General features: G+C 42.7%; 1 long non-coding RNA gene across 1 annotated transcript in view; it reads right to left on the minus strand.

Moving 5' to 3' along the window:
• Positions 1-3,451: 3,451 nt before the first annotated feature.
• The window catches only part of LOC129531631 (uncharacterized), a 191,916-nt gene continuing 170,861 nt past the window's right edge, over positions 3,452-24,506 (minus strand). Inside the window, exon 4 of the long non-coding RNA XR_010129965.1 lies at positions 3,452-3,724. This is a non-coding gene — a long non-coding RNA (uncharacterized lncRNA). The remainder of the gene's footprint in view (positions 3,725-24,506) is intronic.

Here is a 24,506-nt window from a genome sequence, read left to right on the forward strand (position 1 = left end):
TGTAGCAATTCACACAATGCCTTCGCAAATTAAGTGCCAGGCACCATGCTGGTTGCTGAGGCGACAAAGATGGAGAAGGGTGTGGCTGGTCTCTAGGATGCTCATAGCTGGCTAGCAAGAAAGTCGCAGCACAAGGTGTGGTGAATGCTTTAATAAAGGAGCAGGGGATCAGCTCCAGGTAGGGGAATGTGATGGATGAGGAGAGAGTCCAAAGAGGAAAAGATGCTGGAGATAAAGCTTGAGGGAGATGAGGAATTCACTCAGCAGACAGAGGCACAAGAGAGTGAGGAGGTATTCATAAAATGGCAGTGCCTGGGATCCGAGGAAGTCCAAGAGGTCAGCGAGAGCCAGATTGGGAGGAGGGGAGGGCCCGGAAGACCCCGCTGCAGCACTAGGACTTTGTCCTGTAGATCTGTGGTTCTCAAACTTTTCAACATAGAAATCTGTCCTCAGGGAAAATCCTTTTTTTTTTTTTTTTTGAGACAGGGTCTTACTCTGTCGCCCAGGATGGAGTGCAGTGGTGCAATCATGGCTCACTACACCCTTGACCTCCCAGCCTCAAGTGATCTTCCCACCCCAGCTTCCCAACTAGCTGGCACTATAGGCGCACACCACCATGCCTAATTTTTGTATTTTTTGTAGAGGTGAGGTTACACCATGTTGCCCAAGCTGGTCTTGAATTCCTTGGCTCAGGGATCCACCTGCCTCAGCCTCCCAAAGTGTTAGGATTCCAGGCATGAGCTATCGTACCTGGTCAAGGAAAATCTTAATCTGGAGCCCTAGGTATAAAAGTAACCTGATTGAAGCTGGGAGGTGAGCCCACCCTCCTGCAAAGCCTCTTCACCATCGGCAGGTCACAGCTCCCTCAGAGCTTCCTGGTAGAAACAGATGAAATTTGTGGCTTCTGGCAGTGGGCAGCAAGCTGAGGGCCTGGGGAGTCCTTTGTACTTAAGCAAATTCTTCTGAAGTCAATACATTCCATCTACCTATTTTTATCTTGAACAGACATCCTGCTCTTCCCCAGTCCCTCTCCCTTTGCTGAGCTGCGTGCTGACTTGCGTCATCACAGAATTGTTTCTTGAGCATGTTTTCTCCCCATTTAGATGAATCATCCTGAGGATGGGAAGTACATCTTGCTTCTCTTGTATCTCTCTCAACAAGCAGTGCAGGGCAAGACAGGGATGTTGAAGGGAAGGTCTCTTCCAACCCTAAGATCTCTTTTTTTTTTTTCTTTTTTAATTCTTAACGTTGCAAAACTGATGTCCCATTCCACCAACCTTAAGATCTTAAAACTCTCACAGAATAAAAGTATTTTCAGGCCGGACATGGTGGCTCACGCCTGTATTCCCAGCATTTTGAGAGGCCAAGGCAGGTAGATCACTTGAAATCAGAAGTTTGAGACCAGCCTGGCCATCATGGTGAAACCCCATCTCTACTAAAAATACAAAAAAAAATTAGCCAGGCATGGTGGCAGCCACCTGTAATCCCAGATACTTGGGAGGCTGAGGTAAGAGAATCACTTGAACCTGGGAGGTGGAGGTTGCAGTGAGCCAAGATCGTGTCACTGCACTCCAGCCTAAGTGACAGAGCGAGACTCCATCTCAATCAATAAATCAATCAATGGAAGTGGAGTATTTCATGGGTAAGTGTTTGTGTGTTTCAGGACTCAGGGTTGATTTGAACAAATTCTTCTGTTCATGAGACGTTACTGTTTGAAGTCAACACACAACCCCACATGCCCCGCTTTTTACTAATTCTCTTTCATCTCCATTCTACAGCCCAGTTTCTCTCCCCACAATTGACAAGCATTGTATTGTGCTTATCTGTATATGTGCTTTGACTATTGTCTTGTATGCATATATTTTAATGTATAGAAAGGTTATGTTCTCATGTTTTAGGTATCATCCGGTCTCTTCCTTTTTTCACCTAGCATGATGTTTTTGAGATCTATCCATATTGCCACGCATGCATCTAGTTATTTCTCCTAGATGCTGCATACTGTTCCATAATCTGTACCCACCAGATTTAACATATCCAGCCCCCCAAGGATGGACAACTAGAATGTTTCCAACTCCTCACTACCACAAACAATGCTGTGATTATCTTCCCATATATGTCACTTATGAATCTGTATGGGAGACTATGATGGGAGCGGTATACTCACAGCTGTAATCCCAGCACTTTGGGAGGCCAGGGCAAGCAGATCACTTGAGCTCAGGAGATTGAGACCAGCCTGGACAAACCCCATCTCTACTAAAAATACCAAAAAATGAAACAAAAAAAAACCTATATGGGAAATTCTCCAGCATGTATTCCCAGGATCAGGAAAGCTGCGTCACGTGGTGTGAGTATACTTGGCTTCACTGAGTACTGCCAGGCTGCTCCCATTCTCCCTCCCATCAGCATAGCCTGAGGGTTTCGAAGGCTCACATCCCCACCAACGTCGCACAATACTCAGTGTTATGGATTGAAATATGTCCCCCAAGAAAGATACGTTAAAGTCATAACTCCCAGTAGCTCAGAATGTGATCATGTTTGAAAATGCAGTCAAGTTGAGGTCATTAGGGAGGGTCCTAATCCAACATGACTGGTGTCCTTGTAGAAAGGAAAATATTTGGATGCAAAGACAGTCATGTATAGAGGGAAGACCATATGGACAGATACAGGAGAATATCATGTGAAGATGAAGGCAGAGACTGGGGTGAGGCATCTACAAGCCAAGGAAGGCCAAAGATTGTCAGCAAACCACCATAAGCTAGGAGAGAAGCCTGGAACAGATTCTCTCCCACACCTCTTAAAAGACCCCAACCCTGCTGACACCTCGAATTTGAATTTCTAGCCTCCAAAACTGTAAGAAAATAAGTTCCTGTACTTTAAGCCACCTAGTGTTTGGTACTTTGCTATGGCAACCCTAGGAAACTAATATCCTCTACTCTCCAAGTTCTGCCACTCTGCTAGGTGTAACATAAAATCTTGATATTCTTATTTTTGTTTTTCTACTCATTTGTGAGTTTGCATACTTTCTTCATATGCTTTTTACTCATATGAGCTTCCTTGTAAACTGAAAGTTTTTAGTCTTTGCTTTTTCATAGGGGCTGCTGTTTTTTTCTTGTTGATTTGCAACAGTTCCTTGTAAATTCCAAATATTAGACTGTTGATATTTACAACTATAGTCTCCCAAACAATTATCTTTCTGTTCATTTTATCAATTTCTTATTGGGCAAAATTGCTTACCTCCTATTTAATCAAAGTCATCCATTTTGGGCACATGATTTGTGTATTTGGGATTTTGCTTAAGAAATCCTTCCCCACTCCTATGTTACAAAGATAGTCTATTATATAATATTCCACCAACTGTATGTATTATCTTTAACATTTACAGCCAATATATGTATATGCTGTGACATAGAGGCCTGTTTAACACACCAGTATAACAAAACACTCCAAAATATAGTGGCTTAAAACAACAAAAACATTTATTTTGCTCATGTATCTGCAGCACTGGCAAGGATCAGCAAGGATGGTTCATCTTTTTACCATGGTGTGTCAGCTGAGATGGCTCCACTGGGACTGAAAGATCCACTCTCAAGTTGGCTCACTCCTGTGGCTGGCAAGTTGGTGATGGCTGTCAGCTGAGAGTTCAGCTGGGACTGAGGGCAGGGGCACCTGAGTTCCTTTCCACTAGCGCCTCTTCACAGGCTGCTTCGGCTTCATATTATGATGGCTGAGTTCCAAGACAAAGAAAAATTCAAAGGCTGTATGACTTTATAAAACCTTAATAACACTTGCTCAGGCTATATTAGCTTTATATATAGCTTCAGAAATCATTTAGCATGACTTCAACTGTCATCACAAACCTGCCCAGAATCAGGGCGAGGAAACATACATTTTACCTCTAACAGGAAAGGCTCAAAGTCACTTTGTAAAGAAGCACACGTGGGAGGGAGATAATGCTGCAATCCTCTTTGGGAATGGAATCTGCCACAGGATCCAATTCCCTTAGTAGGTCATCTTTATCATTAAATTCCTTACACACATGGGTCTGTCAACTGAGTGCTCTACTCTGTTACTCTGTTCTATTTATATTTTGCCACAATAAGGCTATGTCTTAATATCTTGACACAATATGTCTTAACATCTGATAGAGCAAGTTTCCTCTGTGTTTTCTTTTCTCAAAGTTGTTATTCATGAACCTCTTAATCTTCCATACAACTTCTAAAATACATCATCAAGCTCCTTAAAAAAATCCTACTGGAATTTTGTTAAGATTGCCTTGACATTATAGGTTAATTTGGGGAGAATTGTGGCCAGGCGCGGTGGCTCACACCTGTAATCCCAGCACTTTGGGAGGCCAAGGCAGGCAGATCACTTGAGGTCAGAAGTTTGAGACCAGCTTGGCCAACATGGTGATACCCCATCTCTGCTAAAAACAGAAAAATTAGCCAGGCGTGGTAGTGCACATCTGTAATCCCAGCTACTCAGGAGGCTGAGGCACAAGAATCACTTGAACCCAGGAGGAGGAGGTTGCAGTGAGCCAAGATCATGCCACTGGACTCCAGCCTGGGCAACAGAGCAAGACTCTGTCTCAAAAAAATAAATTGAGGGAGAATTAACACAACTTTATATTGTCATCTGACTAAAATATGTAAAAATTACTCCATTTATTCATGCTTTTTATAGCTTTTAATTTTTAATAATTTACCTATAGAGATCTTGTTTATTTCCTAAATATTTAATAGTTTTTGTTGCTTCCATGAATATTATTTTTTAATTATATTTTCTAATCAGTTTTTGCTGGTACTGAGAAATTCTGTTGCAATACATAAGCTGATCTTGCATCTGGCAACCTTGCTTAACTCTAATAGTATGATCTGTTGTTTTTGCTATGTAGATTATCACATTATCTGCAAATAATGATAGTTTCATTCCTTCCCCTCTAATTCCCATCTCTTTTTGTTCTTCATTTACGGTTGTCTAGAAAGTCCAGTGTTATGCTAACAATAGTGGGGGGTAATGGGTATCCTTGTCTTACTACTAGTCTTAAAATGTAATACATCTTTCTCCATTAAGTATGATTTGTGCTCTAGGTTTTTCAATATAAATAGGTATTTAACTTTATTAAATATTTTCTACATTTACTGAGATAATTATGTGATTTTTTCTTTTTGTGTATTAATGTGGTGAATTATATTATGTTAAACCTTCCTTTTACTTCTGAACAAACTTATCAAATGACAATAAATTAATACTTTTAATATTAACATTTAATAAGCTACAACAATTTTTTTAGGGTTTTTGTATCTGGAATCATAAGCAAAATGGTCAGTAATTTTCTATTCTTATCCTTCTCTAATTGTGGAACAAATGTTATGTTCAGCTCAAAAATGAGTGGTAGTTTTTGTTATTTCTCTATTTTCTAACTTGAGATTGCTAGAATTTTACTGTAAAACTGTCTGGGCCAGGTGCCTTTTTGGAGTGGAGGTCTTTGTTCTGGTGCCTATTGGTTTATTTAAGTTTTCTATTTCTTCTTTTACCAATATAGCCATTTAATCATGTTCTCTAAATATCTTCATTTCATATAAGGTTTCCAAATTTAGCAGGATGAAGTTATTCATAATTTAGTTATCTTACCAGCTGTATCGTATAGCTGTTTCTCCCTTTTCCATTGGTATCTTGTTTATTAATCTTTTTGCTGATTAGTCTTTATTGATTCACATTTTCATTAACTATGAATTATTAATAAGATAGTTCCTGCTGTTTATATTTCCAAAAAGTTGTGTTTGTCTAGTTTGTCTATTGCTTGTATTTATTTGTTCATTCTTCACTGATTCTTGTCCTTATATTTATTATTTCTTTCCTTCTTGGGTACTTTGATTTGTTCTGTTATTCTTTTCAAACCTTTTGGGTAGAATTCTTAACTCACTTGATATTAACTTTTTTATTCCCAAAAAAGTAGATTTAAAGCAATAGATTCTTCTCTGACAACTGTTTTAGCTATGTCCTGCTTATTTGGATAGGAAGGATTCTTACTGTCATTTAGCGTTAATTATTATTTATTTTTACTAATTTCTCTTATACTCATTAGGAATTTAACAAGTAAGCCTCCCTTTTAATTGAAGAGTTTCTTAGTAATATTATTTGATTTCCAGACATATGAGATTTTTCATTTTTTAATTTTATTCAGATGGGATTTTTATAGGTAACTTTTAGTCTTCTAGTGTTATGTTCAAAGAACATAATCTGCATAATTATCATTCCTTGGAATTTATTGAGGCTTCCTTTGCAGCCTGGTATGTGGCCAGTTTTTACAAATGTTTTTTGCGTGCTCCAAAAGAAAATGTATTCTCTATTGCTGTGCACAGTGTTCTACATAATTCTAATAGCATGAGCTTGTTATTATATTAGTCAAATTATCTATGCCTCTGCTTACTTTTGTTTGAGTTATCAGTTTCTAACCCTGGGGTCTTAAAATAACTATAATTGTTGATTTATAAATGTCTTTTAAAAAGAATATTTTGTAGAGTAACAACAGAGATAACAGAACAGTTTGTCAGATCCCCTCAAATCACAGGGATTTCATGCTAAGAAATGAATGAAAATTCAAGGCCTATACTCAGTCTTGGCTTGGACTGAGGGCTCCAAAGAGGCAACGTAAGTCTTGGCTACTTCATCTGCCCAAAGGAAACCTGTAAGTCTATGTGAAGGTAGGGCTAACCTTGATGTGCCCTTCAGGAGCTTCTGCCTCCAAGATCTGAATCTAAATGAGGATGGGCACAAGCCCCATCTTTGTACCAGTGGCAGATCTTACCAATCAATCACTCACTGTTTAGGTAGCCTCCAAGAAGCCAGAATGAGCTTTTTTGGCAACCTTTGTATCAACAGCAAATAAATGCCACCCTGACTTTTTTTTTTTTTTTTGAGATGGAGTCTCACGGTGTCACCCAGTCTGGAGGGCAATGGCGTAATCCCGGCTCACTGCAACCTCCCTCCACCTCCCGGATTCAAGCAGTTCTCCTGCCTCAGCCTCCTGAGTAGCTGGGATTACAGGCACACCCCACCACACCCATCTAATTTTTGTATTTTTAATAGAGACAGGGATTCACCATATTGGTCAGGCTCGTCTCGAACCCTTGACCTCATGATCTGCCCGCCTCAGCGTCCCAAAGTGCTGGGATTACAGGCATGAGCCACCATGCCTGGCCAACCCTGACTTTTGAGACTGAAGCCATATCTAAGAAACTGAGGACTGTCTCTGAATTCTAGGTAGCAAAGTCAACCCAATGGCTCAGTATTGATCGCTGACTGGCTCCAAAGCTCTGGACACAAGGATCACTCTACACCCAAACTCCTCCAGTAACATGAAAACCCCTAACATGTGAATAAGGTACCCACCTATTTTGTGAGATCTCTCCAAGTATTTCTGTTCTCCTCAGTCTGAATGAGGTTAATTTTCCTGAGCAACAAGAACAAGTGTGAATGCCCACTCCTCAACTTGGAGTCTTCTACATAACTTGGATGTTGAGAACTTAAATACACTATGGTGAGCTGCAGACTCTTCTTGCAGATATAACAATGCTCTTGGTTTAAGCAGGTGTACCAGTCAGGGTTGTTGGCCACAAACAATAGAAATGGCTCTGCCTGAACTGAGCAAAAAAAGACTTTACTAAAGGCAGCTCACAGACTCCAGAATGCCTGGAGAAAGAGGTTCAGGGAATGGGCAGGCACAAAAGAAAGCCAGGTCCTGGAACCACAGCCCCAGATTCCCTACAGGCACATTTTGAAGAGTTCACCTGAGCCTGTGTCACCACTGCAAGTGCCTTCATCGGTGGCACAACCCCTGGAAACCCGATGTCACTGCCATTGCTGCCGCTGCCACCACCCTAGCGGGACCATCCCCATTTCTTGGCCTCACCAGCTCTCAATTGAGAGCCTCAGGTAGGGTCGTGCAATTGCCGGAGCGCCAGCGCTAACCTGCATCCTAGACACCTGGGGGAGTTCAGGAGGGCAGGTATTGATTGGCCTTCTAGGCTTCTCTGCTGAAAGGCTAGCTCTGCTCACCCTAAGAATCACATGGCAGGAAGTTTCTCAAATGTAGGAAGGGGATTCCCATGCAGCACGGACTTAAAAACACAAAACCCACTAAGCTGGTTAGGGTGGAGTGCAGAATGGGCTCCTCAGCATCCTTCTAGGGGGGCATGGGTCCCATAATAATTTCAACCCAACTTGGACCTTATTTTCATCTTAAAGATAGAGGATAATATCAACCAACACATGTGTTTGAAATACGGTTTAAATGAAATGAAGTATGTGTGGGTGATTTGTAAATTATACAATGTTATGTGGATGTTAGTGATTCCACTCACTCCTTTGTTCTTTTGGCAAACTTCTCAGGCTTCATCTGGTGCTGGTCCATCATATAAATTTCATCTTCAGCCTCTCAGCAGACAATCTTGCCTCTTACTCCAGAGAGTCAACAGAACCCACATGAAAGAAACTCTACCAGCTTCCCACCACCAAACTGACAGACCCACCTGCATCTACTTCATCCTCTCCACCTTCACTGCTGTTTCCATGGAGATACCCCTACTCTCTATCCACAGCCAATCTTGCCTTAGATAAGTGGCTCCCACCCTTTCCTGCCTTCTCCAGAACCTGTCATTATCAGTTACCCTCTCTGTGTCCTGTATCTCTCTATTTCTTTGTCTCCACTAAATCCTTCCATCCTACTCTCTCCCACATTATCCTCCCTACCTGACCCCCCAGACCCACATTTCCCATTAGCTACCACCTACTCTTACTTCTTTCCTTCACAAACATCTCATGAGTTGCCTGCATTGACTCTCTCCTCTTCCTCATCTCCCGTCCACTCCTCAGCCTGTTCCAGCCTGACTCTCACACTTATGTATCCACCAAGCCTGACTTTGCCAAGTCCAAGTTGCCTCTCACTGATCTGTCTATGGCTTTTGACACAGTGACCCACTGATCCCTCCTTCTAGAGACAACCCCTTCCTTGGCATCCAGGACACTGTCCTCTCTCTCTCTCTGAATGCTCCTTGCAATTATCTTAGCCAGCTCCTGATTCTCAGGACAGCCTTTAAAGGTTGACTCCTCCTTCCCCTTCATGCCTCCCACATACACATCATCCATCCCTAAATTCTATCCATTCCACCTCCCAAATATTTCTCTAATCTTTGCACTCCTACCCACAAGCACAGGACTATAAAATCCTCCTATCTGGTCTTTCCACATCCACTTTGGCCTTCTGAACCATTCTTCAACCAGCAACCAGAGTAAGCTTTTTAACATATAAAAACAACCAAGTTGTTTCTTTGCTTAAAACCCTTCAATGACTTAAAATCCTTCAAATCCTTAACAGGGATTTCCATGTGCTACATGTCTCAACCCCGGCCCACCTCTTCCCACTCCTCATTCTCTTTTCCCCTGGCTTGCCTACATTCAGCTGGTTGCACAGAATTTTCTTCTAATAGCCCGAGCTCCTGCTCAACCCAGGGCCATTCCTCTTCCTGAAGCCAGAGTCTCCCTTGCACTGCACCAGCCATGCACTGCATGACTCCAAGGGACACCGTTTGCCTCACTGGCATCACAGATGCAGAGTTGCTACAATGATTCAGCAATGAACTAGCTTAAAGAGGTGCGCTCTTCTAATTACCGAAGAGTCTTTGCACTAGCTGGCATCAGGGCTGTCTGAACACTCTTCCCCTGCTCATCTTTTGGATCTCTTAAGTGTCATGTGGAGGGAGAATCCTTTCCTGACCCTCCAAAGTAGGTCAGGTCTCCCTGCAAGTCATGACCCCTCCACACTTTGCCTTTATGTTACTTACCATAATTATAGTTATATACATTTGGGTAACTATTCATAATGTATCTGTCTTCCTGATGGACTATAAGTTTCCAAGGAATTGTGACAGTTTCTGGGATGCTCTACCCTATGTCACCCTGAGTCCACCAAGGAGGGCATACTCAACTAACTGAGAAGTGACTTATGGATAAACGAATGAGTCAACCACATGGGCTTCTGTTCTGGCTAAACAGCTCTCCTCTGCTGTCTGAATATATCTAAGGCCCTGTTCAGCAACTGTCTAAGTTTCCACGCTTTTAAGCCACAGGATAGAGGTCCAGTTGGTCGGTTTTCCACACACAAGAAATGAAGTTCCCCAGGACCATAACACCATGTTGTTCTGTTATCAAGGGGTTGCCATTTCTTTACTTATTTTTTTTTTAAGAGATGGGATCTCACTATGTTGCCCATGCTGGATTTGAACTCCTGGGGCTAAAGCTATCCTCCCACCTCAGCCTCCCAAGTAGCTGGGACTACAGGTGCACGGCACCATGCACCAGCTGGAGGCATATGTCAAACAAGCTAACCCACAGAACCATGAGCCTGCCCAAACTCTCCTCTGCTGGCTAGGAAACAAGAATAACCCTCAGCCCAGAGCATGTGGATGACCAGGACCTCACCCACCACCCCATCCTGGAGACCAGCTCTCAACCCTATACTCTTTCAGACCAGGAGCCTGAGCCTGTGTCCCTTTGGGCCACTGCTCGAGTGTGCCCTCTGAGAGGTACTGATCCACAGGCTGCAAGAGTATTTGTCCCATTTTTCTTATCGCTTCCCAAAAAGTAGCACCACTGAGTAACAATTACAGATTGCCTACTGTGTACCTGCCTTTGTACAAAGTAATACAAACCATAATATTTGCCCTAAACAAGTTTAGTCTCCAGCTGTGGAGACAAGAGTGCACGTGAACAGAGAAGGAACTCTGAGCTGGGATTTGGAACATCCCAGCCTCGGCCTCAGCACTAAGCCCGTCTGAAAGCTGAAAAGGAAAGTGGTTCAATGCAAGGGCAGTGCATTGGGAAGCCGAGGTGGAAGGATCTCTTGAGCCCAGGAGTGCAAGATCAGCGTGGGCAATATACTGAGACCTGTTATCCACAAAAAAAAAAAAAAAAAAAAAAAATTAAAAGTTAGCTGGGCATGCTGGCACATGCTTATAGTCCCAGCTACTTGGGAGACTCAGGCAGGAGGATCGCTTGAGCCCAGGAGTTGAAGGCTGCAGTGAGCTATGATTGTGCCACTCCAGCCCAGGTGACAAAGTGAGACCCTGTCTCTAAAGAAAAAAAAAATTTGTGAAAGCAGAGGTCCTAGCCGGAAACCTGGAACTCTACTCCCCTCTGCTGTTTTCTTGTAGACTAAATAAAGATCTGCCATTGCAACCAAAGAGGGAAACAGAAATACAGGGCAAATAAATAGGAGGGGAAGAACAGGACAGAAGGACAAAGAAGGGGGAACAAGTAAGCTGCAATAGTGAAATAAAAGCTATTAATACAGAGTGTGTCTGATTATGACAACTAATATTTGTGTAGTTTTTCGCACAGCACTTACACAGGGACTAGCTCTCTGGATTCCCCCAGCATCTCTGAGAAGTACATCATCCCAGCTTTACAGATGTGGAGACTGCAGCCCCAAAGATTGTGAGGTACCCAGTCTTACATAGCTGGCAAGTGACGGAACTAGGACCTGAAACCCTGGCCCAAATCTGACTCCAACACAGTCCTCATTCCTCTAAACTTCTTTCCTCCAGAAACAGCAAGTTTATAGGATAGACAAAGGAGAAGTGGCTCCCAGTTATTCTTCCCACTTCTACAAAGCCTCATCTCTCCTGCCACACTCACCTCCTCCCACCCCCGCCCCAACCCTCTGCACAGAAAACTGCAGGTCACTTTATTGGGGTCCTAAAGAACATGGTAGTGTTTATTTGCCAACAACCTTGGCAGGACCTCTGTGCTGCCAAACATCCTGTCCTGGGAGCCAAAGGGTCAGCATGGGGAGGAGATGAAGCTTATGCCATCCTCATCCTCCCCTGGGACAGCTTATTACCTGTAGGCACAGGTCTGGTAGATACTGGGAGGATGTCAAAGACCTTACGATGGGACATGATGATCTATCAAAATAATTATAATAATAACAGCAATGACAGCAGCTAACACTTCTTGAGTGCTTACTACCCACCGCCACGAGAAGAGCTTTCAATGGCTTTGAACTGTGTTTAAGCCTCTTGACTACGTAATGAGGTATGCTCTAGTCTTCCATGAGAAACTGAGGCTCAGGGGATGAACTGTCATGTCAGGGCCACACATCAGCAAGGGTTAGAGCCAGGACTCAAGCCAGGTGAAGACTCCAGGGGCCAAACTCTTAACCACCATGAATACTGCCTCTTTGCTTTATGAATACCCTAGGTGGGGCAGCAGGGTAATATAAACCCCAAACGACAGGTACAATTAATGTCTACCAATATCTGGAGTGGTGAGAAAGGTTTCAAAGACGAAATAAGACTGATGTGGACCTGTACGAAGGAAGAAGGCAGATGAGGGGCCCAGGGTCACATACAAGAGAAAGGTCAGAGCAAAGGTGAGATGGATTCTGGCAGGGCTTACACGGGGAAAGAGGGGAGATCAGAAGCAGCCCGAATGGTGCCGTGGAAGTCGCCATTGATGGCTCTTCCTTCAGACTAACAGATTTGACACCAGAAAGAAGAACAGGGAGCAAAGGAGAACAGAGGAAAGGAAATCATAGACACCAGGGGAGTCTCAAAAGTACCTAGTAGAAATGTGAGAATTTTTCCCATAATCTGATTATTTGGTCCTCTGGGGTGTCTGGGACAAAGTTTCCACCCTCAGAGTAGCTTCTTCCAAATAGTCCCAGTCGCCACCCTAGGAACCAAGCAGGTGTGTGCTCTTGAAACTTAGGAAGCCCTTTAGCTGTAAATAAAGGGAAAAGGATCCGGGAAAAGTGAGCCAATGGCAGGGGCAGGGAAGGCATTTGCAGTCAATTTGGGATGTCCCCACTGCATTGGATCCTCTCTGTCGTGGAAACGATCCATGCCCCTGTGTCATACAATGTTCAGTCTTATCTAATTCCAGCCATATCTACACCTCACAAAGTAGCACAGCAAGCTACCCACAATCTGTCCAATTTGCTTACTATGAACCTCCAAACAAAGTAGCCAGGCTCCCAGAGGACAGGGGACTTCCTGTCAAGCCAGTTGGGTGCTCTGTCCATCAGTCTCAAGCCTAGGAATGGAAATGCACTTGAAAATCCTTGTCAATGCAACCAGTGCATTCAGACTCTCCATTGTTATAACCTGTGTCCTCTGTCCTCTGTATCACTGACTATCACTAGAACACAGCTTCCTAACCTTCCCTGGGCCCCTGCAACCACTGAAAAACAAACAAAACAAAACCAGAATCTGTCTCCCAAAAGTTAACATTATTACTGGTCAGGACAAAGGTTGGACATTTGGTCAAATTCCTCTAAGGTTTTGCAGTTCCCCATTATTAAGAAGTCCTGCTTCAGGAGCACAATGTTAACTGGTTCAAAGCTTTCATATATATATATGTGCGTGTATGTGTGTGTGTGTGTGTGTGTGTGTGTATAATGATTTTACCATTTAAGCTATAGAAGACAGCAACCACAAAATTGAAATTCTGTCTTTCAAAGGGTTTTATGTACTCTCTAACTGAAAACAGCTTCACAATAAAATGATCCAGTTTTACAAGTAAGCGCTACCCAAAATAGTAACTATGGCCTTAAGGGCTATTATCTCATTGCTATATGAAGGATTTAGGGCATATAAATGTCCATTAACACAACTAAGCAAAATAATCTGATTTATAAAGTACCCCTTGCCAGGGCCTTTGTGGCACCCTACAATTACACTGCCCCAATTAAAACATCCTAGAAGCCTAATAGGCTTACCCCGAAAGAAACAGCCCTGTAAAAGCATGACCCACCCCACCAAAAAATCTTGATGGAGGGGGTTCTACAGCAAGGTGGTGGCAGCAAAGGGGGTTTTTGGATGGAAAGGAGAGCATTTTAAATGTCTGATTCCCATGCTCAAAGCCTGCCAAAGTAAACAGGAGTGATAGTAACCCCAAAGCAAAGAGGCATTACAAGTATGATTGTCTGGTTGTCCATCTAAGGCCTTCCTAGTAAATTCGGCATTTGCTTCTCACAAAAGAACACTTCTGGGTCCTAAGCTTGGGAAATCCAAATGACATTTGCAGCTGGAAAGCAAGAAGAACTCTTCTGTTCCAGAGACCTATTTGGAGCATGAAATTTGAACACCTTCTCTCAACCTTGGCCCAAGTCAACCCCAAGTTGCTCAGCTGAAATTTGCAGAGTCTCAGCCACTTGTGCGTATGTGTGTTGGGGCAGATGGGGGTGGGGGGGTCTCATCTGTCTTGACTACTCTTAGATAAGTCTATCACAACAAAATGGAAATCCGCCTCTCAAAATTTACCCTTCATTCCTAGATATCAGTGGACAAATGAAATTTCCAAAAGACATAAGAAGTTACTAAAGTAAATGTCTTCAAAGTTGGCTCAAAGCTAATCTTAGTGAAGAGTGAAAACTGCCCCCTGACTATTCTGTAGAGAAAAGCATGTAGCAAAGGAGAACATTTCTAAAAATCTATTCATAGATAGGCAGAGGCAGCCATCCAATGCTGTGTCCCACCCACCACTTAACTCATTCACACCAACTTAGCAAAGATACTATTAATACTAATACTCAAAATGCTGGTGAGACTTCAGCCAGACAGGTACTCTGACACTACCAGTAGGAGGGTCAATTATTTGAGCCTCTCTAAAAAGCCATCTCTCAATAGCTACCAAAAGCCTTTAAAATGCCTAGATCCTTTGATCCACTGGAAATGTATTCTAAGGAAATTGGCAAAACGTGTTCAAAGAGCAAAGCATACTAATGCTCCCTGTCACATCGTTTAATGTAGAAAGAGATGGGAACTGATTCAGCAATAAGGGAAGAATCATGTAAATTATGGTAAATCCATAGGCAAAGTATTGTAAAGCCTTTAAAAGTTATGCTCACTGAGAAACACAAAATAAGATATGAATAAAATGAAATAAAAACTGTATTCTTGGATAGGAAGTCTCAGTAGTGTAAAGATGTCAATTCTCTCCATCTTAGTCTATAAATTCAACATAATCCCAATCAAAATCTCAAAAACAGTTTTGTTTGTTTTGTTGGGAATGTAGAAATTTAACAAAATGATTCCACGGTCATCTGGGAAAATAGGCCATGTGAAAATAGCCAACAAATGTGTTTTAAAAGGAAGATTAACAAGTATAGTCTAGACCTCACTGTTATAAAAATATGTTAAAACTATAGTAATTTAAACAATAAGGTACAAATGTAGGACTAGAAAGAGTAGAAGGTTCAAAGGAAGCCAAGTCATATATAAGAATTTAGTATATGATAAAGGTAGCATTTCAGATCAGAAGAGAAAATATAGATTATTCAACAAATGGTGTAAGATAACTAGCTAAATGTTTGGGGAAAAGTTTATGCCAGTGCCCTATATTACATTTTTGTTTAATTTAAACATGAAAATAACATGCTCTTATAACATGAAAATAATAACATTTTTTAAACTGGTAAAGGAAAGACAGGGGAATGGTCTAAATTATCTTGGAATAAATTAGACTCTTCTTAACATGAAATAAAATAATTGAGAAAAAACTAACAAGCTTGAATACATAAACATTTTTAACTGCTGTAAAAACACCATAACAGTCAGAGAAAGACAAAAAAAAAAATTGTGGAACTACTTCTATCACATACAACAAATAATTTTCTTAATATCTAAAGACATAAAATGTATCAATTAGAAACTTATAAATAACATGATACAAAAATATACAAAGTATGTGAACTGCAGTTTATAGAATAAAAAATACGAGTGGCTAAATGTGTGAATAAATGCACAGACTCACTTATAATGAATGACATGTAAATTTAAAAACTGTGAGATTATTGTTTGTTTGGTTTTATGTGTGTGGTTTTTCATTTTTTGTCCCCATTATTGATAAGAGTATGGGAAACCAGAAAGATTATGCACAGCTGATGAGAATGTAAATGCATAAACATTTTTGGAGAGCAACTTGTCCATGTCTTTTAATACTTTACATGTGAACCCTCCCTTTAGCCCAGAATTTCCATTTCGGGCATTAATCCTACATAAACACTTGTACACTAAAACATATGTGCAAAGATGCGCACAGAAATATATGCACAGAGATGCCTGATGCAGCATTGTTTATAAGAGGCAAAAAAAAAAAGGCCTGGGCATGTGGTTTATGCCTATAATCTCAACACGTTGTGGGGCCAAGGAAGAATTGCTTGAGGCCAGGAGCTTGAAACCAGCCTGGGCAGAATAGTGAAGCCCTGTCTCTACAAATATATATAGATATATAGATTTTTTTTTTTTTTAATTAGCCAGGCATGAGCCTATAGTCCCAGCTACTCAGGAGGCTGAGGCGGAAGGATCACTTGAGCCCAGGAAGTTGAGACTGCAGTGAGCTCTGAGTACACCATTGCTCTCCAGCCTGGGCAACAAAGTGAGACCCTGTCTCAAAAAATATATATAAAAAAGGGAAACCACTTAAATAGCTATCAATAGAAGTTTGGTTAAAGATGAGATTTTCCTAGAATGGAATACCTAGCAGTAGTTTAAAAGAATAAGGTGGATTTGTATGTAGTAACATAAAAGATGTCCAAGATATAATATGTGCAAAAATGTCGCAAAACTGTATGAATAATATGAACCCACGTTTTCTGTGCCTGTACATGCAAAACTAATGTCTGAATAGAAATATAAGAAATTGCTAAAAAGGAGTTACATCAACTGAGTGAAAAAAAGGAGAGAAGAGGAGAGAGGATATTTACTTTTCATATCTTCAACTTTTTTTTTTACAATGGCATGCATTAATGTTGAAATCACAAACTAATAAAAAATAGTTGAAGTTTTAAAATTAAAATTCAAGTATTTTAATATTTGCCAAGACTCTTTTAAAGATCCAGAGAAGTACTTATAATGTAGCATAAAAGGAAAATCCAGATCATGTAATTATAAAGTATGCTCTAAATTATTTTAAAATTTATATGTAAATATGTACATGTAATAAAATGCTGGCAGGAAACTTACCAAAATGTTCATGGTAATTAATTCTAGTACTAATGTTTTAACATCTTTTTTTATTTACTCATTTATATTTTTTCAAGTTTTCCAAAATTAATATATAATCAGAAAAATAATTTACTGAGCAATTCAGAATTTGCTTAGCAAATTATTATATGTCCTACACTAGACTAGGAATCAAGATGAGAGAAAATGTGGGACATAATCCCTTTCCTCAAGCAATTTACAGTTTCACAGATGAATCTGTACCTATGGCTAAAACATTTGTACATATAGAATCCGTACATGTTGCGATCAACAGAGAACAACAATGAGCCAAGTGCTAAGCTGAATCTTATCAAAGGTCAGAATGTATGAAAGAGACAGTGTGATTAATGGGACAACAGAAAGGGAAAAAGAAACACATGTCCCAATTATTAGCACCTCCGTAACCAGACAACCAGGGAAACAGCCTTGGGAAATAATATGAGAACTGTCTTCCAATGACAGAGTCAGAACTATACACAAGCTTGATTCTGGGCATTAAGAGGCTCACTTCCTCAAAACAATGCCTTTGCCACACACTGATATCTAAAATTTTACTGTTAAAGATTTATCTCCTTTTTTCATACTCTCTATCACTCTTAAAAAGCAAATGGATCTCGAAGTGCCAACACTTGACACTGGATAGGACCCTTCCAGGCTTCTGGTGCCCATGACAGACATCACTAGTCAATCTCTGCACTTCCTTGTGAAAGAATCTCAGAATCTTTCTCAGCACAACACTGCAAGCAGCTACAACCCACTGAGCAAAGCTGGGATCTGAGTAGAACACTATTTGCCATCCCTTATTAAAGTGATTGTAATAATAAACCCACATTTGAATAGGAGCTGAGAATTTACAAAGCTCTGTCACATCCATTATCTCATTTGAGCTGGTGTTGTTTTCTTTATGCCAAAATTGAGGATTTAAGAGTATCTGCAAATTGTTCAATGGCTGCTCTTAAGAGGTAGGCCCCAGATTCTAATGGGAAACACAATCTTTGTTCCAAGTCCACTTCTCTTCCTTCTCTTCCTCTTAAACATCAGTCTAAAAGAGTTGAGCCTATGCTATTCTGAGAGCCAGTTCGGGGAGGGGAGAGCATGAGGATCTTAGGAAGCACTGGGTCTCGGGAAAGAGCATCCCTGAAAAATGCAGGACACCAGAACCCAGAGACTATGGGCACAGGACATCATAATTTTGCAAAAAGCCAGTTCTTTCCCCTGAAGAGAGCAGTAAATATATTCAGGTTCCCACCTACAACTGTTATCTCACTGGAATTCAACCAAGAACCCCATTAAGTTCAAGAACAATTCCAACCATATGAAAATCTGACAGGTACTAAGATGCACAGAGAAGTTTCTGTGCCTTGGGCTCTGCGGCCTCATTCTTGCCAGTTTCCCCACAGCCTCCTGTCTGTTCTCTAGGTTGGGGAAGACCAGAGCCAGCCTGATGGTCCTCCCAAGGTCTCCCCCAAGTTCCAAACACCCAGTGGAAAATGCACAATCTACCAAGTCATTTTCTCCTTTGGTGCTTCAAACGTGACTCTCAGATTCCCCTGGGCAGCTCCATGATCATCTGAAGCTCCTCTCATCCAGCTCCATTTGGAGGCACATGAAGGTTAACTTCCGTAAGCAAGAGGTCTGCCTTGCACAGACCTTGTGTGCACGCGCGTGTGTGTGTGTGTGTGTGTGTCCAGGGACACCCATGAACTCACCCTCCAATCCAATCCAATATTAAAAGTGCAACAGTCCTAAAAGGGTTTTTTAAACACCAGAATTAGATAGCGTGTTGAATTTGAGGTTAACATATGGATTTTTGACTTTAAAAGGCTAGATTTTCACAACAAACACACGTTGCTATAGAGACGGCATAAGCCTATGTAAACTTCAGGCATTCATATTCATAGAAACTCCTGAAGCAAGACCAAATGTTGGCCCCAACATTCCTGCTCTTGCCAACTTCCAAAGAGTGCACAAATTATGCCAAAAATAAATGGGTGTGACTAATACAAGCTTAGAACATTTTTCAAAAATTTACCTTAAGGGCAACATTTGTTGATCTAGGAGCTGGGTGTGTAAAGCATACTTCCCCCTTCCATAAATCTATCTGTTTTATTTACACTTCCTAAAAGACCTGCATGCACATTTTTTCCATAAATTGTACAACTGCTAGTAATCACGAATCATCTCAATCTGCGCCCCAGTTCTATTTTAACACTATGTCTCTTCCTTTTTGTTTGTGTTCCATTAAGCACATACTAGAGGCAAAGCAGTCAAGACTTAACTCTTCCGTTCCCAAATACACACTCCAGGGCTGCCGAATTGGCCACAAGCTTTTACATAGGCGACAATTCCCAGGTCTACAAGCCTGGGGTAAATCCTATTACAAAAGCTCAGAGATGTCAAATTGGTTTCTGCTACTGACCTTCTTTCTCGTGACCCCTGCCCCAACCCTCCAGGCCCCAATCCCAAATCCCTCATTTCTCCCACACCAAGGTCAACCTGTATGACAACTGAGCTCTGCCCTGAATCTGCTCTATCCTGTGGTGGATACTTGCTGCTAATTACTGTAGTCACACTTCTTAATTCAACAAGCGCCAGGCGGCTGCCCGCCATCTCCCCAGTGGGATGGGTCGCTAGCTATCTCACGCAGGTCACTAAGTCGGCATTTATTTCCTGATAGGAGATGGCGTTACAAGGTAGCTGTTCCAACATGAATGGTAATCAACAATAATTAAAAGTGATACACCTATTCTGACTCATATGATAGTGTTAAAAAAAAAATCCAAAAAGAGTGATGGAAGGAGGGGGGAGAAAGAAAGAGAAAATAAACTACTTAGCCAAAGCCAATAGGTTTTTCATTTCAACTTAGAATTTCTGGAAAAAGCTTGCTTCTGTTTCCTTTTAATTCATGCAGAAGGAGTACTTCCACACTGCAACCACAGTGAAAAGCAGTGAATGGGGCTTTTCCATAAGGGAAAGAAAAGCCAAATGAATCCCTTTACCTTGGCACTGGGGAGAACAGCAGAGCAGGGGTCAGGCCACACTCAAAATCTCCCTGTCCTTGGAGGCCATCGTGACTATCTCATGGGTGATGCCAACTTCCAATCTTAGAAACCGAAAAGATCAACTACAACCAACTATCAAGCATCCAGAAGTGGTTTAGCCTGAGCTGCATAAATGACTGTGGCCCACTCAGATTCTCAGCCCCCATCTTAGTCCTCCTCTGGAGAACACAGGCAGCCCAGGCCCATGCTATTACTCACCAGGCCCTACTGGGTAAATGGGCACTCCAGTCATCCCATGGGCCTCTATGCAGGGATCCTGTGCACACAGGGCAGCTTTACTTCAGCTGTGATTAGGATTATCTACGATCTACACTCTCATGCCATCCCCCCACCTTCTGCCACCCCCATCTTAAAACGGGTCCCCCAGAATCAGATCTGGAGACTACAATTCACTTGTCAGTTATATATCAATAAAGTGCTCCCAGGAGAAAACGGAAAGGGGATGAGGGGAACAGAACAGAAATGGGGAAAAAGCCAAGCACAGGTGAGATTCCGGCCCAGCCTCTGCCAGATTCCAAAGCATAAATGGGCCCACATTGAAGCAAGGCCACTGACCTTTGTCACTCCCATATTCAGTTCTCCGCTACTGGCCACCTCAGGGCGAATGTAAACCCCCAGGCACTTCTGGCTCTCTGTACCTTTCCCCAAGCAGCTCCAGGGGCCCAAGGGCATCCTCCAAAGAAGGCCACTGGGGCCAGTGTGGAGGCAAAGGGAAGTGAGGCTGGATGATGGGCACTCAGAAGGAATCCCAGGAACACCAACCTGTCTATTGCACCCCCAGGGAAGAGAACACTGTAGTATTTTAACATTAATTTCATAAAACAATTCTTAATATTAAAATCTTAAAGAAGCAGGCATGAATGGGGGAGAGAAAAATAACCCCATCACTGATTGTAACTACTATGCAGGAAAACACCAAAATGTAAAGTCTGCTTATCGACTGTCACACCTGGACCAGGAAATAAGAATGTGAGACCTAAACAGCTGTGTATTCCAGTGTTCTGTCCTGAAGCACCTATGGAACTTCAAAGTGCCACTTGATCACCTCCCCTCATGACCAGCATGCAAGCATGACTATCCAGCTCCCACAGCATGGCAGAATTTTAAGGGACTGCCTCCCATGCCCAAGATACCCTCCTGCCTTCTGACTCCTGTGTGGACTACATCTTGCCTACTTTGGCCAGCTCAGGGAAGATAGACAAATGGAGGGTAGGAATTGCACAAGAGCCCACATGCCCCCCATGAATGCCTCAGAACAAGAGCCTGCTCTGATTGATTGATCTATAGTGGCTCTGATGGAAAGAGTCGTCAGACTGAGGAGAATGTGATGATCTAGTTTTGATGCCTAATGCAGGAGAAAGAAGTAAAGGCACATCCCTGTGGTACAGACGAGGCTAGAACCTCATCTACTCCTGAGGGTGCATCCTCCCTTCCAATGTCTGCCCTCCTCATTTCATATAAATTATACTCACACACAAAAAAAAACAAATGGGGGCCATGTACAGTGGCTCACGTCTGTAATCCCAGCACTTTGGGAGGCCAAGTCAGGCCGATCACTTGAGGGCAGGAGTTCAAGACCAACCTGGCCAACATGGTGAAACCCCGTCTCTACTACAAATACAAGAATTAGCCAGGCATGGTGGCATGAACCTATAATCCCAGCTACTCAGGAGGCTGAGGCAGGAGAATCACTTGAACCCAGGAGGCGGAGGTTGCAGTGATCCAAGATCGTGCCACTGCACTCCAGCCTGGGCAACAGAGCAAAACTCCACCTCAAAAAAAAAGAAAAGAAAAAGAAAGAAAGAAAAGAAAAAAAGTAATGGGTTTTAAAACGCTTACAAAGGGCCAGGCATGGTGGTGCACACCAGTAGTCCCAGCTACTTAGGAAGCTGAGTGAGTCAGGAGGATCACTTGAGCCCAGGAGGTCGAGGTTGCAGTAAATTCTGATTGCACCACTGCACTTCAGCCTGGGCAACAGAGCCAGACTCTGTCTCAGAAAAAAGAGAAAAAGAAAGAAAGAAAATGTTTACAAAGTTTAGAATTTAAAAGTATATCAAAGGACTAGGCTGTATTGTTTGTCCTAAAGAAGTTAATAATCTCAAGAAGAACATAAGATATACAGACAGAGAGCAAGTCTTAAGACATACATCATAAACTGGCAAGATAAATAAATTCCCAAGTGCCAACATATATGTAATTTCAGGTAATCAGGTGCCTGCTCCTGTGATGAGCATAAACGGGGTTCTGGGCGCTCATGCAGTGAAGAGATGACTGTTCTAGAAACAAAGAAGGAGGTGGGATTTGAACAGTCCCTGGAGTTTGAGTTGGATTTAGACAGGAGAGTGAGAGAGGAAGGAACAACAGGAGAGAAGCCATATTCTGGGAATGTTTGGTGAAGCTCTTGAAGATCCCAGAGTACAGAAAATCGTTTCTCCTATACCCCACACAGAAACAAAGCCCTGTTTCCTGGCCACATCCCATGGGCTGCTTTCAGAGAGGCCCTTCACACTCAGGGCTGCTCTCAGGGAACAGAAGGGCTCGATTTGCCAGCCGTTGGTGAGAGCAGAGGATGGAATTTCAACTCCCCAGCTCACGGGTCTTCCTGTGCCGCCCAACCCAGTCGCGGGAACCCGGGCCAATCCGTGGCCTCTAGTTAATACTTGAGCACGTTCAAGCCTCCCCCAAGAAAAAAATGAAAATAGCCAGCAAGGAGGGAAAGGCAGCCAGGGACGTCCCCCTTCCACTTCAGAAGAGCAGTAGAAACCGTCACCTCCCTATAGGACAACAAATCACCCCCATAAACACCCACCAGCCACCTCTCGCCCCTTCGTGATTTATTTTCCAGCAATTGGCCCACATTTAGCAAAATTTGAACGGCAGTGAGAATAATAATCAGACCCAGGACCTGACCACCTCAAACCCTCCCTCCTGCCTTCCTACCCACTCTCACCACCCCCAGGACTGGCTGACAATGCTGTGAGCCCCACGCTGAAGCAGGCCTAGGAAGAGAGGGTGCAAACTTGGACTTCAGCCTCCCATCTCCTCCCAGCTCCCAGACTTCCCCCAGCGTGCACCCCTCTCCTCTTCCTGCAAAAGCAAGCCCTTCTCCCCTCACTCAGCCAAGCCAAATACACACAGAACCAATTCAGTTTCCAGAAGTTAAAGATCAGCTCCAAGCCGAGACTTGTTCTAAAATAATGGAAGGGGGATGGGAGGGTAGAGAGGAGATGTGGGAACAGAGAGAAAAATTAAGGCTATTGGCTTTCTGTCATTTGGCAGTGAACCTGCCAAAACAAAGTTCGCAGTTTTTAGAGGCTTTACAGTAGGATGGGAGGTGGGGGATCAGAGGGAACCTTTATCCATTCTGATTTTAAGAATAACTCTTCATCCTGTTCACTCACGGTATACACTGGGGGGGATGTTTTTTGTTTTGTTTTGTTTTGTTTTAAAGCAAGAAACCCATAAATGCCACCTCTTTCCAAATTGCCCTCAGTCTCCTTAGAGATGGGACTCTTTTCAAGAGGAGCACCTCCCCGACGGCTGTGGATTAACAACAATAACAACTCGCGCTTGCGAGGAGCTTTTAACTTTTCAAAGTCCTCCTCCATCCATCATCCCGCTTTATCCCCGTGACAGCCTGGTGATGCAGGTGGGGCAGGGATTCCAGGGCCAGCCTTCAATGTAAGCAGAGCAGATTATGTACCCAGCAGACCCAGGGGCCCAGAAGAGACCGACTGCTTCAGAGAACCTCTCCCAACAAACTGCACCTGAAAATCCTCTTAACAAAAAACTACCCTTCCACTTCACATGACAGATGAGGCTCAAGAAACAAATACCCTCTGGAAAGAGAACCCATCAACCAGTGTGTAATGTGGGGCAAAGCCGGCAGGAAGGCTTTTCAGATGGCAGTGTTTAGTAGGGAAGGGAAATGGTCCACCACCAGGGAAGACACGGGGAATGGAGGAAACCTGGCTTGGCTCGCAGAGTTGCCTGAGGTCACCCCCAGGAATTGCTAACCCTATTTTAAAGGTAGGAAGACACAAAGAGGTCAAGTCACCCCCGTGTTTACTCATTCCTTGATTCAAACACTTTTTTAGTAGTTGCTATTGTGCCAGCCTAGCCCTGGTGTATAAGATGAAGACATAGAGCCTACCTGCAAGAAGCCTGCAATGGAGTGCAAGAGGCAATGTGAGCATCAGGATGGCATCAGATCCTCCTCTCCCCTCCACCCTCCTCATCCCCTTCCCTCTCCCCTCACTTTGGGCAACAGACCATTGCCTTCTAAGCAGGCCTACATAGTCCAGGATGAAAAATGTAATTGATTTCAGAATGTGTACTGTAGACACACAGCAGAGACTTTTTTGAGAGATAAATTTTGGAATTCTAAAATCTCAGTTTT

This window comes from Gorilla gorilla, chromosome 12 (assembly GCF_029281585.2).
Source record: "Gorilla gorilla gorilla isolate KB3781 chromosome 12, NHGRI_mGorGor1-v2.1_pri, whole genome shotgun sequence".
Classification (NCBI taxonomy): domain Eukaryota; kingdom Metazoa; phylum Chordata; class Mammalia; order Primates; family Hominidae; genus Gorilla; species Gorilla gorilla.